This window comes from Cynocephalus volans, chromosome 8 (genome assembly GCF_027409185.1).
Source record: "Cynocephalus volans isolate mCynVol1 chromosome 8, mCynVol1.pri, whole genome shotgun sequence".
NCBI classification, from domain to species: Eukaryota; Metazoa; Chordata; class Mammalia; order Dermoptera; family Cynocephalidae; genus Cynocephalus; species Cynocephalus volans.
In genome coordinates, this window is record NC_084467.1 from 137,463,586 (window position 1) to 137,478,752 (window position 15,167).

General features: G+C 40.7%; 1 protein-coding gene across 3 annotated transcripts in view; it reads left to right on the top strand.

The window, feature by feature from the left end:
* Positions 1 to 15,167, top strand: part of CACNA1E (calcium voltage-gated channel subunit alpha1 E) — a 310,184-nt gene that overhangs the window by 210,380 nt on the left and 84,637 nt on the right. The window lies entirely within an intron of this gene.

Sequence of the window (15,167 nt, forward strand, 5' to 3'; positions counted from 1 at the left end):
TTTACATGTAAGTCTTTCACCTATTTAGATTTCTGTATGTGTGAATGGTTTGAGATAGGGACTCAATGTTATTCATTTTCCATATAGATAGTGAGTCACCTAGCACCACTTATAGGAAAAATCTTGGCTCTTCTTGGTGCTTTTCTCTTCCATGTGAATTTTACCATCCATATCAAGTTCTAATAAATCCTCTGTCAGGATTTTTATTGAAAAATCCTTTTTATCTATAATGCAACTTAGAAAGAACTGACACTTACACAATGTAAGTTTGTTCATGAATGTATGGATATCTTAATGTGTGGGGCCTTTTTTATTTATTTTTTAAATTTATTTTATTTATTGAATCAAAATCGATTATACATATTTTGGGGGTTGAACATTGAGATATGTTGATTAAACCAATATTACTGGCATATATATTGTTACAAATCATAATTATTCTTTATGCCTCTTGTCCAACCTCTCCCCTTCCCCCATTCCCTCCCTCCCCCACAATTGCCCTAGATTTCTACTCTCCTTCTGAAAGAATAATGGTCACTCTGTTAACTTGTTGCCTAGGTGATCTGTCCAATGCTGAGAGATGTGATCAGGTCCCCCAATATTATCATAGAGCTGATGCTTCTTCTATCCCTCTGAAATGAGTTTTGTGGAAAGAGACATCCTCTTCTTTTCTTTGTCTCTGCTGGTGACTCTTCTTGTGTGAATGCACTCCAGTGGCTGGTGGACCATCTGCATGGTGGCTGTGGCGTCTAGCCACTTTTGCAGCAGCCATGGTTATTGTGATGGCTGTGGTGGGCCACCCACGTGGAGGTGCTGTTTTTGGCATGCTCCAATGCACTGGCACTATGCCTGGTTGTGGGGTGTGTTTGGTCCCCTTCTCCATGCCTCTGGTCCCTGGGCAGGCCCCAAGGGGCTGGTGCCATGTGCCTGGTTGTGGGAGAGGGGTCCAGTCCCCTTCTCCATGTCCCTGGTCCCTGGGTGGGCCCCGAGGTACAGGCACAGTGTGCCTGGTTATGGGAGGAGGGTCCGGTCCATTTCTCCATGCCTCAGGTACCCAGGTGGGCCCCAAGGTGCTGTTGTTTGTGCCTTCTTTAATGTCTTTCAGTATAATTTTATAACTCCAGAAAGGCCTTGCCCATGTTTTGTTAAATTTATTCCTTGTGATTTTGTTGCTATTACAAATGGTATCTTTTTTATTCTTAATTTTCTAATTGTTCTGGTATCTAGAATTTCAATTGACTTTTAAAACTGAATTTTATTCACTAATCTTGTTATACTCTCTTAGTTCTATTAAATTATGTATAGATACTGTGGGGATTTCAACACACAAACAATCTTATCAGAGAATCGTGGCTTTTTATTTTATTTTTTCACTTATTCTACTTATATTCTAGCTTTGGAGTTACAATTTCAGATTTATATTTTCAGACTTGAAGTTACTGTTCTATTTCTTTTCTTTCAGTGGCTAAATTTTACTTTTCCAGGCATTCTTAAATTTAAATTTTTATAAATTTAATTCCTTAACCTTCCCACTACACAATATGAGAACTCAGTAACTCATATAACCTTGTTTTGGCTAATAACCTGTTATTGACCAAGTTCTAATTTGAATTTTTTCCTCCAGCAATTTAGTGTAGTGCTTATTATTTTAAACAAAAATTTTTTACCGCTTTTTTTTGCTTACCATTCTTTCTTTCATCTTAGACTTTTCTTTTTATATTATTTTTCTTTTTTCTAAAGTACATTGTTCAGAGTTTCCTCTAGTGGAGATCTTTTGTTGAAAACTCTTTCAGTTTTTATTTATGTGAAAAGATCTTTATTTTGTCCTCATTCTTAAAAGTTAGTTTGTCAGAATTCAAAATTCAAAGGTGACAATTATTTTGTGATAATATTCTATAGATATAGTTATTTTGTATTAGAATTCTATAGATATATTCCATAGATAGAATTCTGGCTTGCATCATTGCTGATGAGATCTAATTTTCATTCCTTAATGTCATATATTTTTTTTCATTTTTAAAAAGACATTTTTTAAATTTTACATCAGTTTTAGGATTGCAGCAAAATTAAGAGGAAGATACAGAGTTTTCCCATATACCCTCCAAACACACATATGCATAGCCTCTCCCATTGTCAACACACCAGAGTAGTACATTTGTTACAATGAATGAACTTACATTGACACATCATAATCACTCTAAGTCCACAGTTTACAGAAGAGTTTACTATCGGTCTTGTGCATTCCATGAGTTTGGATAACTATGTGATAACATTTATCCATCGTTATAATATCATACAGAGTATTTTCACTGCCCTAAAAGTTACCTGTGCTCTGCCTCTTCATCTCTCCCTTCCTCCAACTCTTGGAATCCCCTCATCTTTTTACTGTCTCCATAGTTTTGCCTTTTCCAGAATATAGTATAGTTGGAGTCATGCAGTATGTAGCCGTTCAGATTGGCTTCTTTCACTTAGTAATATGCATTTACGTTTCCTGAGTGTCTTTTCATGGCTTGATAGCTATTTCTTTTTATTGTTTGGATGTACCACTGTTTATCCATTCACCTACTGAAGGATATCTTGGTTGCTTTCAAGTTTGGGCAATTGTGAATAAAGCTGCTATAAACATCCATGTTCAGGTTTTTGTGTAGACATAAATTTTCAACTCCTTTGGATAAATATGAAGGAATACAATTGCTGGATCATATGGTAAGAGTATGTTTAGTTTCGTAAGAAACCACCGAACGGACTTCCAAAGTGGCTGTACTTTGGAAGTACAGCCTTCCCATTTTTCCTTCCCACCAGCAATGAATGAGAGTTCCTGTTGTTTCATATCTTCACTAGTATTTGGTGTAGCTGGTGTTCCAGATTTTGGCTGTTTTTATAGGTATGCACTGCTCTCTCATTGTTTTTATTTGTATTTCCCTGATGATGTATGTTGTGTAGCAGCTTTTCATATGCTTATTTGTCATCTGTATATCTTCTTTGGTGAGATACCGCTTAAGGTCATTTTTTAATTCAGTTGTTTTTTTTCTTATGTAGTTAAGGTATCTATTATTCCTAAATTGATATATATATTCAATATAATCCCTATCAAAATTCCAGCAGGCTAGTTTGAAGAAATAAACAAGATGATTCAAAATTGAAATGGAAATGCCAAGGTTTATAGAAGCCAGAACTATCTTGAAAAATGAGAACAAAGTTGTAGGACTTGCACTACTTGATTTTAAGATTTACCATAGTTCTGCTGTAACCAAGACAGTATGATATTATTGGAAGGATAGACAAATAGATCAGTAGATCAGTGGAACAGAACAGAGAGCCCTTATAAATGAAATGGGTGGTTGATTTTTGACAAAGGTGCAAAAATCAATTCAATGGGAAAGGAGAAAGGAAAATTTTTTTTTTTTAGTGACTGGCCAGTATGGGGATCTGAACCCTTGACTTTGGTGTTACAAAACTGTGCTCTAACCAACTGAGCTAACAAGCCAGCCCCAGTAAAGTCTTTTTAATAAATCTCACCAGGTCTGCTGGATATTTATATGGAAAACAGTGAATCTAGACCCCTAGCTCTCTCTCTAGGTAAAAATTAATTTGAGATATCTTGGAGAACTCAGGGTTTACAGAAAACAAAAAGCACAAACAATAAAACCAAAATAATCAATAAGTTGGACTTTGTAAAAAAAAAAATTGTTCATCAAAAGATACCTTAAGAAAATGAATGTAGGCAAGTCATAGACTGGATTAAAATATTTACATAACATATATCTTTTTATCTTTTTTGACCTTGGAGATTTCTATCACTTTCCTATGAGCTTGGAAATGTATTAATTAGCATGCTTGCTGTAATTTACTCAGCACCTGGTATTTTGTGTAAAAGGTATTTCAGAACACTAGCATATCATTCTGTCAGTATTAAAAGTCAGTTCTTTGACTTTTCAAATTCTCTGTACAATATACATTTCTGAGCAGCATTAGTATCATTGTGACTCCTCATTTCATACTTAAACAGAATTATTTAGCCAAATCCTGCCTACTTCCCCGTTCAGAAGTAAAGCCTGTAGTTACTTGTTTCCTAGGAGGAGGCACAATAATTCATGAGAGCATGGCCCTCATGATCCAAACACCCCATAAAGGACCCACCTTTCAAATACCATACTGGGAATTAACTTCTGACATGAACTTTGGAAGGGACAAACATTCAAACCATAGCAATGCATATGTATGCATGTATATTTTCATGACTGCAGATATAGCCACATGTATGTGCAATTAATATTTGTAGATAAGATGTGTTTTCAGATAAGCATGAAGTAATATTTTTTTAACTTAGAATTCATTGTAATGTTTGGGTGAAAAATAGCTAAAAGAAATGGTTATTGTTTATTTGCAGAGCATGTTTATTTGCAAAATAATATGGCTATTATTAGTACTATTGAAAATTAGTGCTTTTAATGGGAATTTATTTCTGATAACTACCATTTAATAATATAAGGGCAATGTAAATTTCTTACTTCCTGTGCATGAAGAAAATGTGAATTTAATGCCTCCTTATAGCATCATCCCTCAACTCCACAGAGCAGAGTGAGGAAGAAACATCCTGCTGTGATGTTCAGGTGCTTTTGTGACCTCAGGTTCTATCCTTTCACCTGAGTACGTCATGGGAGACAAAAGGCAGAAGAGAAGACAGAAAAGAAAAGGGCAAAAAAGAAGAATAACAAAAACAGAGGAGATGAACACATAGAAAGAAAGAAGAGAAAAATACATTGAAAAGCTGTGGCAAAATGCTACCAATATAATGCTAAGGGCCTCCTGGCTTCTCATTTGCCTCTCCAGACCTATTTGTGATCAGAAGAACCTTGTTCTGTCACTACATAGATGTATGAATTTGACCAGGTTTTTAAACATCTTTTGGCCTCTTTTTAAAAATGAGATGATATCATGTATTTTGTGTTTTTATGAAAATTAAAGGAGATAGTGCTTACACAACATTTAGCAGAGTTTCTTGTACATCTTAAACACAAAATAAATGGTCATTAGTATGATAATCTCAATACCATATATTCTAGCTGCAAAGAAATGGTTTTGCTCCAGACAGTGCTTCTCAAACTACCTGTGGTGAAGAATCACTTTTTTAAGTTTCCAGTCTAGTTATATGTTGATACTTCTGTAAAATGCATTTGTTACAAAATGGATCATCCAAAACATGAAATGAAAAGTACAAAGAGATATGAAGACCTCAATTTTTATTCTTATAATCAATAGACATAAAATATCTGTCAAATTGTTGTAGAAGTTACTACTTTCAGTTTCTGAATTTATCTTATCATGGACTAGAAACCAACAGTTCATAGATGAGCCTCAGTCCAAGGACCACACTTTGAGAATCGCTGCTCTGGGAGGAGCAGATCTACTGCTGGGTACAGAGACATAAGGGTGGGCTGTGTTAGAGAAAGAGCCATGGAAGTGTTTAGGAGTGGAGTGGGGTTATGTTCCAATCTGGCAGCTGCCTCCCTAATGCGTTCATTTACACACATATTCTTGATGGTTCCAAACTCTGGAGAGTCTTGAAGGTAATTCTCACCCAAAATCCTTATGTAGAAATCATTTCTTCTGAAGCTGGTAGTTATTCAGAAGCTATGAGGTGAGCAGTTAGAGTTGAGAAGTAGTCAGTCTACAAATGTTCAGTAACATAGACTTTATCAATAGACGCACTTTCCTCCTCTCGGAACCTCACCAGTATTCCTTCCTTTCGGCTGTTGATTTATATCATCCTTGACCCAAACGTCTGCTTCAAGTTAATATCCCAAGGTGATAAAGTAACAAGGATTGTCACTGGCAGTGCTTTGCACTTTAAGAGAGCCAGCTCCTTTGGAGCTTTGGTTTCAACTCATATCTACTGAAGTCCTGTCATGATGGGCACCGTGACTGGTACCTTTGCTCATGTGAGCCTGTCATACAACAGCTCAGTGAGGTTGGTATGTTTATTAACTGCTGTTTATTAGGAAATCCAGCTTCAGAGAGTTTAAATAACTTGCCTGTGTTCTGATTCAAAGATAGATGTACTGAGTCCAAATACAATTCTTTTTTTTTTTTTTTAACTATACCACAGATTTAATTCTCTTTCATGACATTTTGTCACTTTGGTTGTGTATTTATTGTTATGAAGTCCTCACTGGAAAGTACATAGCTTACAATAGTTTTAGGCAGTAATGTCTACGACATGCCAGCCGTTCAGGAGGAGAACATCTTTGCTTGTATGTCATCAGCTTTTGTGGCATTTGTCTCTAATAGACAGTGACATTTTTAATGAGGTAATAATTAATTGCATTTTAATGTAGAACTCAGTTTAACTGGAAGACAGGCTAAAGAAGTTGGTGATTAATTGCATATCCTCAATTTAAGAAGACTTCTACATAAAGGATGATAACCATCAACTTAAATGAGATTAGAGAGGGATAAAGTCTCACTTGTAGCAGAAAATATTTAAGCTGAATGTAATAAAAAATTTCCTGCCATGATAACATTTTACAGCTTTGGAATGGCTTTGAAAATTTATATAAGGTGTCAAAGAAAAGATAAAGGAATTGACCACATTACCATTAGATATGATCTGCTGTGGTCATGACTCATAGAGGTAACCTCCAGAGAAAAGAATGGTTGAGGGACAGCTGCTCCTGGTTGTTTGGGCAAGTCTAGTTGCTGTTCTGAGCCTTGATTTTCTGTCTAAAAGATGGATGTAAGTTTGAGGGGCTTTCTAATACATGCTGAAGATGTGGATGAATGGATGTGTGCATTGAAACACCTGTCTATCCCATCCCATTTTAATCCTGCCAACCTTTCATGTGGTGCATTCACACCTGGTGCGTTAGCCCACCCCAGGTCTCTGAACTTTCTCCCCTCCCTTCAGGTCTCTCCTCCCAGGTTTCCTCTGGCCCGTTTTTCCTTCAGATTCCTGCTCCTCTCCTGTCTCCACTGTTCCCTTTCTGTCAAATTTGGGTCTTCTCTTTTGTTCCACTTGTCCATCCCAAAGCATACAAAAGGGCTCGTTTTAACAGAGAAGAATCTTTTGATGATGAACCATGACAATTTTACCTTCCTGGGAGGAATCTTTAATATTTATATTATCTGGAGATTTTGAACAAAAGATTCTGGGAAATTCAAAGCTTTTTCCACAGGGTGGGGGGGTGGGAAATGCCCACACAGTGTTAAGTGTATAATGGCTCAACCTGCTAATAACCTCTCAGTCATGCCCTTGAATACAGCAGCACAGCGCCCACTCCTCAGGCACCTCCCAAGCTTTTGGGGAAGAAGCTGATTGCTGTGGCTTCTCAGAGGAGTGCGAAATGTGTCTCTTAGAAGAACACAGCCATTTGTTCTCTGTCAAGATGCCTCTTTCATACTGTAATTAGAGTGCTGTCGGGGGTGTAAATGGGGGAGAAAGAAGAGTATGAAATGCTCTTACTTCCCTGAAGCTCATTCTTCCTGCACCACGTAGCTTTGAACCCACTGAAATATTGTGACTGAAATATACACTATTATATGCATCGAGAGGGAGAGGAAGCAGCATGTGTGCCTGAGTTCATGCCTTGGTGTATCTGTGTGCCAAAACAAGGTGGCACAAATTGGTGGATAATTAAACAGGGCAGGAAAATCTGAATTCTGCTGTGTAACTGTCTTTCAGTGCTCCGCAGGGCTTTGTTTTTCCAAAATATTTCTGCAAAAATAGGGATAAAAGTGTGGACCCCTAGTTCCCTTCTTAGAAGGAAGGTTTGAAGGACAGCCATGTGGGAACTCTTGACTTTTGAATTCATAGTACATGCTGAGCCTTGATATCCCATGAATGGAAGAGAACAGTAAAGTAGTCGGAATGAAGTAGTCCAGCATTCAAGAATATTTGTGGGTTTTTTGTTTTGTTTTGTTTTGAATTTTATTTGAAGCAATAGCAACAATAATTTCTTGATTATGTTTTGCTGAAAAATCAGTTAATATCTTTCTAGCACATGTCAGCAGGAGAGAAGGAAGTGGGTAGAGAGAAAGCCTGGGATGGTTCTGTTTCATTCACGGCACATCTTGTATGGATAACAGAGAACTGGTGCTGTTGGGCCTTATGATCTTCATGGTGCTCTTAATCCTGCCCTGACTACACCAGTTGTGGCACTCTGCAGTGGCTAATGTCAATCCTGTTGACATTGCCAAATGCTGTGCCACGGCTACTGTCGGAATCCTGCTCACAGCACCAATTGTCTAGCTCTCTTAATCCTGTTCATGACACTAATTGTCTAGCTACACGACCACGCTAGTTGTCGGGCTCTTTTACCTGCTGGTAATCCTGTACTGACTGGGCCAATTGCTGACCTAAGGCTGGGTCTGGAGCATACAGACCCCTCAAGCCTGTTCACAGACTGGGTCACAAACCCTTCACATGCCAGGCTGGGTCACCAGACGCCTTACATGCAGGTCTATGAGCTAGGTAACTGGCCAAAAGGTCCTTGGAGCCATATGTTGGAAAGCATGGCTGCTCAGGGTGGATGCCCGAGGCAGACACCCACCTGCCTGCTTCACTAAAACACTTCTCTCTCTCTCTCCCTCTTTTTCCCTCTCTCTCTCTCTCTCTCTCTCTCTGAAGAACACAATAGCAACAAAACTAAAAAGATACGTCAGCGTGCATGCACACTAACTACACACACACACACACACACACACACACACACACACAAATTTGCTTACAAAGCATGTGCTAAAACCACACCCAACTGGACCCGAGGTGAAGGCCCTGACCAAACTATTCTATTTTCCCAACAATCTTTAATGTAAATGCATCAGAATATCCGGCTGACTTATGTGCACAGCTGAACTCCCAATCTTCCACCCCCAGAAGTGCTCCTGCCAGTGTCTTTTCCATCTCAGTTAGTCTTCAAGTTACTGTAGTTAAACCTGTGGTCATCTTGGACTCCTGTCTCTCTTATGCTCCATGTTCAACGTATCAGCAAGTTCTCTTTGCTTTATCTTCAAAGTATATCCAGAACCCCACTATTTGTCATTAGCCCCACTCCTACCACTCTGGCCAAGACCACCATCATCTAGACATGACCTGCAAGGTCTGCCTGCTTCCACCGTCAGTCCCCTGCAGTCCAGTCTCAACAGGGTGACTGGAGACATTTTTTGAAAACTTAAGTCACATGACTCCTATGCTTCGATCCCACCAATGGTTTCCCAATCACACCAAGTAAAGGTCAAGTCTTCATAGGGCCTCAGAGGCACTATGTGATCTAGCCCTCCACCTCCACCTGACCTGTTACCCACTCTGACTCATCTCATTCATCTTCCATTCATTCAGTTCACTCGACCACACTGGCAAATTTCTGTTCCTCCCGTGCTCCTCTAGGAGGCTCCTCTGACGGCACTGGCTGTCAGCTCTCACTGCAGTGGTCCTCCCTGGGTGTCTGCCTGGCTCCTTCCCTCCCATCTCATCTGTCATTTCTCAAGTCTTCTCAGTGAGGCCTTCCTTGGCCACTCAACCCAAAATACAAGCCCCCCCCATTTTATTTTTCTGTTTCATTTTCTTCTCTGCTTTATTTTCCCCTGAGCACATATCAGTCTGTAACATACTGTATATTGTACTTATTTATCTTGTTGAGTGTCTTTCTCCTGCATTGTAATGTAAGCTTTGCGAGGGCAAGGATTTTGCTTTTATATCTGGTGCTGTATCCCCATGTTCTAGAACAATGCCTAGCATGTAGGAGGCAGTCAATACATTCTATTTTTGAGATGGAATGAATATAAATAGATGAAGGCCTTGATAATAGGTTATCTGTGTTAGGATATAGTCTCAGAAATGTCAGTAATACTTATAATAGCCACTTAGAGCACCTCCTATGCACTGGATACTATACTTTGCACTTTCCATCTATTATTTAATCCTCACAACAACAACTCTCTGAGATAAGCATGGTATTTATTCTAATTTTACATATAAGGATACTGAGACCCAGGTCAAGAACTTGCCCCAGATCATGCCATGATGAAGCTAGGATTGAAACCCAGGTCTGTCCAACATCAGAGCTTTAGGTCATTGTGCTTTAACACTGTGGATTATACCAAATTTAAGGTTAAAAAGCATAACAGGAAACATATTCCAGCTCCTTTATTATCCACATTACATTAATTGCCAGGCCTTCTTTCCTTGTATCTACTCAAATAAATAAATACATGAGATCTCAACATCGAGAAGAGAAAGAAAAAAGACCATTCATTCCCTGCGATTCTCAAAGAATCTACCTCTTTGAGTTGTCTTCACTGAAATGTCATGATGTGGAAAAGCACTGGCTTTGGAACTCAGAGATCTAAGTGCCACTCCAGGTTGGCCACCATGCATTGCAGACCTGGGACCGGCAAGTTGTCTGACCTATCTCTGTGCCTTAGTTTCCTTGCATGTAGAAGGCAGGCCTTGGACAGATGATCTGTCAGGTCATCCCCATGTGATGTCCTGGTTTGTGGGACTCATGGCCTTTCTTTCATTGCTGTGGAAATAGGTAGGGGGTGGGAGTGGGATGCAGCACTTGGTGTACATGTTGTTTGTTTGCCTTAACCACTTTAGACAAGGATTTCTGCTCTTAGGAGGAGCCCTCCCAAAGTGCCCGATTCTAAGGAAAAGTGACACTGTATGATGTAGTGCCTGAGTATCTGCATACCTCACCTACCTGGACATTCATCCTACTTATTAGAGTCAATACTGGATGGGATTTAGAGGGCTCAGTTCTGTTTTGGCCTTTATTTATTGAAAATCTAAGTCTCCTTAAATCCTTTCTGGAACAAGTCAAGGGATAAGGCATAAATAACTGTAATACTGCTGAACTGTGTGACCTTCAGTAAGGTGTTTACCTTCTCCCAGGCTGTGTTTGTTCCTCTGAAAAATGGGAGAAAAAATGATCCTGGAGCTCAAAAGAAAACTGAACACTGAAAACATAAGAACACTGAAAAATCTTACCTTCCACCCCCCCCGGCATGTTTTCCAATGGGACTGAAATTAAACGACTGCCAACATACAATTGATGATCTGACTTCCCCAATTTCTCTGTTAGTTTCAGAACGCTTCGGGTTGAAAATGTCTTTTCTTGATTTCTCCTTTCAAATTCCTCCTTCCTGAAGCAAAGATCTTGCAAGAACTTGGCAAGGTTCTTTTGTGGTAGCAAAGCCTCTGACAATATGGAGTCTAAAGATTAATAGGGATATGACCATGTGGCCATTTGTGTGCTTGGCAAAGTCTGTCTACATATGCTTCTCTGTGCCAGTGTGAGCATGTGTGTATCCATGCCAATGTGTGTGTGATGAAGCGTACAAGTGTGTACAGGAGTGTGGGTAAACAGATCTTTGAGTCATGCAGACCATCCCATCCTGGCGGGCTTTGTCTTCCTCTTGGTTGCCATGACAGCAGTGAGGGCCTCCGCATCAGTAAACAAAGCTCCCTGCGTGTACTGAATCGGGAGGAGAGGTCTGGAGCTAGAGCCTCAGACGTGAGCCAAACAGTCCTCCAGCAGAGGGTTTCTTGCCACAGCGGACCCACCAGAACATTCTCCTTACTTGATAAATGTACAGATACCTGTCCAGGTGCCCTGTGACACAGAGATGACATAACAGACAGGAATTGCTGGCTGGAGCAAGGCTTTAGTGAACCTCATTTCTAATCCCCAAGAGTTAGTACTATCATGATAAATTCTAGACATGTGAATGACTGAAGCCCTTTCCATCATCACCCTATGGGCTAAAACCAGTCACTTTAATTTATTAATATACAGATTAGCCACTTTGTGAATTATTTGTGGCGATGACTCCTTTATAGGTCCACACATTTATAAAATATGAATCAATTTTAACATTAACCTAAACAGTCTTTGAAAGAGAGCTCTGCCTTCTCTCCCCTCGCCTCTCTAGGCATGCATGACAAATGCTCTGGGCATTCTACCTTGTCTGACATTATCTATGTAATTCTTCTACTTCATCTTATTGTGAACACTATAGAATTGGGTGTGTAGGAATAGTGGATTTTTACAATTTATGCCATATAAACTGCTGGAAAACAAAAGCACTCACAAATGCAAATTCAGTAACTAGGGTGAAGGAAGAAAACTGTACTCAACCCTGCAGAGCAAGGAAATCGGTCTTCTTAGTTCTTGTAACTGAGATTTAGAAACCCAAATCTTGTAGACATATGCAGCCACAAGGATAGAGACTCATTCGTGCTTAACCCACCTCACCGTCCTTTCATGTGTGCGAGAGCTGCGTCATGAGGGGAGCTGCAGATTATCTTCCGGGGGACAGGCGGGACAGCCTAAAACTGTAGGTAACAGAATTGGGGCGGGGGAAGTGTGATTGGGTAAGAGGAAGTGTCTACAATGAAACACAATTTAGATTTTTACCATTTGACAATCTCTTCTAGGAATCCAGTCAGCACTGCTAGAGTAAACCAGATTTGCTCCTGCCCCTGGTTATGAGCAGAGGGTTTCTATGTGATCTTCTAACCTCAGCTCTGACTGAGGAGGAAACTGATACAGAGAGACTACTGCCCAGTTTATTAGCAGCAGCAGATAGCTGGATACCTTGCTCTGAGGATAGACCTGCTAGTGCCTCTGCTTCGTCACGAGGGGTTTATTTTTGTCCTGCTTGTTTGGAAGCCTAGACGCATCCCATCTTGAGTTCTGTTACATCTGTGGGTGTAGAAATACTCGATGGAGCAAATGAAAAGGAGTTGGTTCCCCATTCTCTTATCTTAAGCCACAGGCCAAAGACAGGAGTCCCTGGGGGACACAAACACTCTTCTACTGCAAGCCAGACTCCTCAAGTTTACGACGACTTGATCCAAGGGAATTGGATAAGTTGAGATATTCAGAGGGCCACTCTTTAAGGTGCCTTCCAACAGGGAATCTGGCAGTGGTTATCTGGTTGACTAAGTAAAGGTCATATGCTTTATCCTCACAAAAGCATCATCATCTGAACAACTCCCAGGACTCTCCATGAAGAGGAGAGAGTACTCATATCCTCGGGGAAGAGAGAGGACCAGTGAAAGGAACATGCTTCCTTTTCTGGGCACGTATATACTCAGGAGCCTGGTGGGCATGTGAAATCTAAGGTTAGAGTATTCACTTACTTTTGGTCTATAATGGAGCTAAATTCTGTTCTCTCCTATTCTCTCTAGAGTGCAATATGCGTAAGAATGAACAGTGACTATGATATGGACACAGAATCAAGTAGTATATCACTAGCTTGACCAATGCTATGAATTTTATTCTAGGTCTTTATTAACCCAACACAAAGCAATAGAGTTTTATGCTACTGTCTGAGAGAAAAGTCCTCTTCAAAAACAACAACAAAAAATCCCTGTTTTTATATTCTTAGTTTTTCCTCAAACTTGGGCTGAAATGAAATCCCTTTTGTAGATTTTAATGCTGTCTTCTATATAACAGAGAAGATAGCTGAGGCATTGTGGAAACAGCCCTTACCCTTGAATTGGAAGACATTAGTTTGAATTCTAGCTTTGCCTCTTGCTAATTGAGTGATCTTGGGCAAGTAACCTTTCTGAATCTCCCAGGGTTTTTGCGAATACAAATGAAGTAATTTACATGAAAATGATTTGTAAATTAAAATTTGTAAAATGTATGAACATTAGCTGTTCGTAATATTTTATTTTTATGCTCTGTGGAGTCTACTGTAATACCTGGCACTGGGTTAAATGCCATAGGTCCTCGTTGGAATGTGAGACCACTCAGGCGCTGCTCGGCCTTGTGCAGTCTACAGACTAGATGGGGACATAGGCTATGGGTACAGTTATGGTAGCAAGGGATGGGGCACAAAGAGTTGTGAAAGGCACAGGTGCCAGACTTTCTGCCCCAGGCTCCCAGTGGAAAAACAGAACAGAAAAGGTCACTTGATAAATGCTACGAAGGGCCTCACATTGAGCTATCCCTCCTCCCCTGAGGTGCTCCCCTGAGGTGCAGGAGCTGCTGAGGAGGTATCCCCAGGGGTGCACATATTTACTGTACTTCTTATAGCCCAGAGGCTTCTTAGAAAGGCCTGGCCCCATCTAGGCTTGGGGCCCCAGCTAGGATGCCAGGTGGGAGGGTGGGAGGAAATGGGGCCAGTGGTGGCAGAGGACAGCCGGGAAGCCAGCTGGCGAGACCCCAGGCCAGGAAACTTCCAGCTGCACAGGGAGGGCAGACTGGGGTTTGTTGGCCTATCTTACTGGAAATCAAGCTACACCCCATCATTTTGGAAGCCAGATAGAGGTGACACACTGCGTGCCTCAATACTAATATTGTACAGATTTTAGTGGGGCTAAACAGGGAGAAACTGTGGTGGCAGTGTCCAGGAGTGACTGCTAGTTCACCCGGCTCATTTGGGTCAGTGCAGAGATGGTGCATTTCTTCATTTAAGCCTTTGGAAACAAGGGCAGAGCTATTATTGTGCTCAGCTCATCAGCCTGGGTATATTTATTTTTTTAAAAAAATCTATTGAATGTATACTATGTGCCAGTCCTATTCTAGTCTGGGGAGACAGAAAGTTGAGTGAGACACAGAATGTTTTCAGAAAAAGCTCACCTAGAGGGAGAGGCAGGCAGATGCACAGAAGGTCTAATTGTCCATGAGCTCTGCAGGGACAGAGGAGAGGTAAAAGGAAGGCCAGGAGACTCGGGGTGCAGGGGAGGGGGTGAACAGAAGAGATGACATTTCAACTTGGTCTTGAAGAAGGATTTTGACAGACTCAGGCAGATAAGAAGGGATTCCAGGCAGAGAAGTGGCGTGAGCTTGCCTTGAAAGCCCACACTGCACTCGCAGGAACAGAGGAAGATGTGCTGTAGTTGAAGCCTGGCTGCGTGGACTGCAGGCAGCGCGGGGTGGACAGCAATGGTGGGAGAGAAGGTTTGAAGGGAAAGGTTGGGCTCAGACTGAGACTTTGAAGGCCATGTTAAGTGTCTGCACTTCATTAAGCAGAGGATGGAAGAGATTGTGGAGCAGGGTGTGGTCGAGCAGAAAGAAGATGGAAGATCTGAGAGTCATGGTTCCTCTTAGTGGCAATGTGTCCTTAGACATTTGCCCTCTCAGAAGGCCACTGAGGTCCCTTTAGATTCAGTTTTCTGAGCTGGAGAATGGAGATGTTGATAATGACGCTTACCC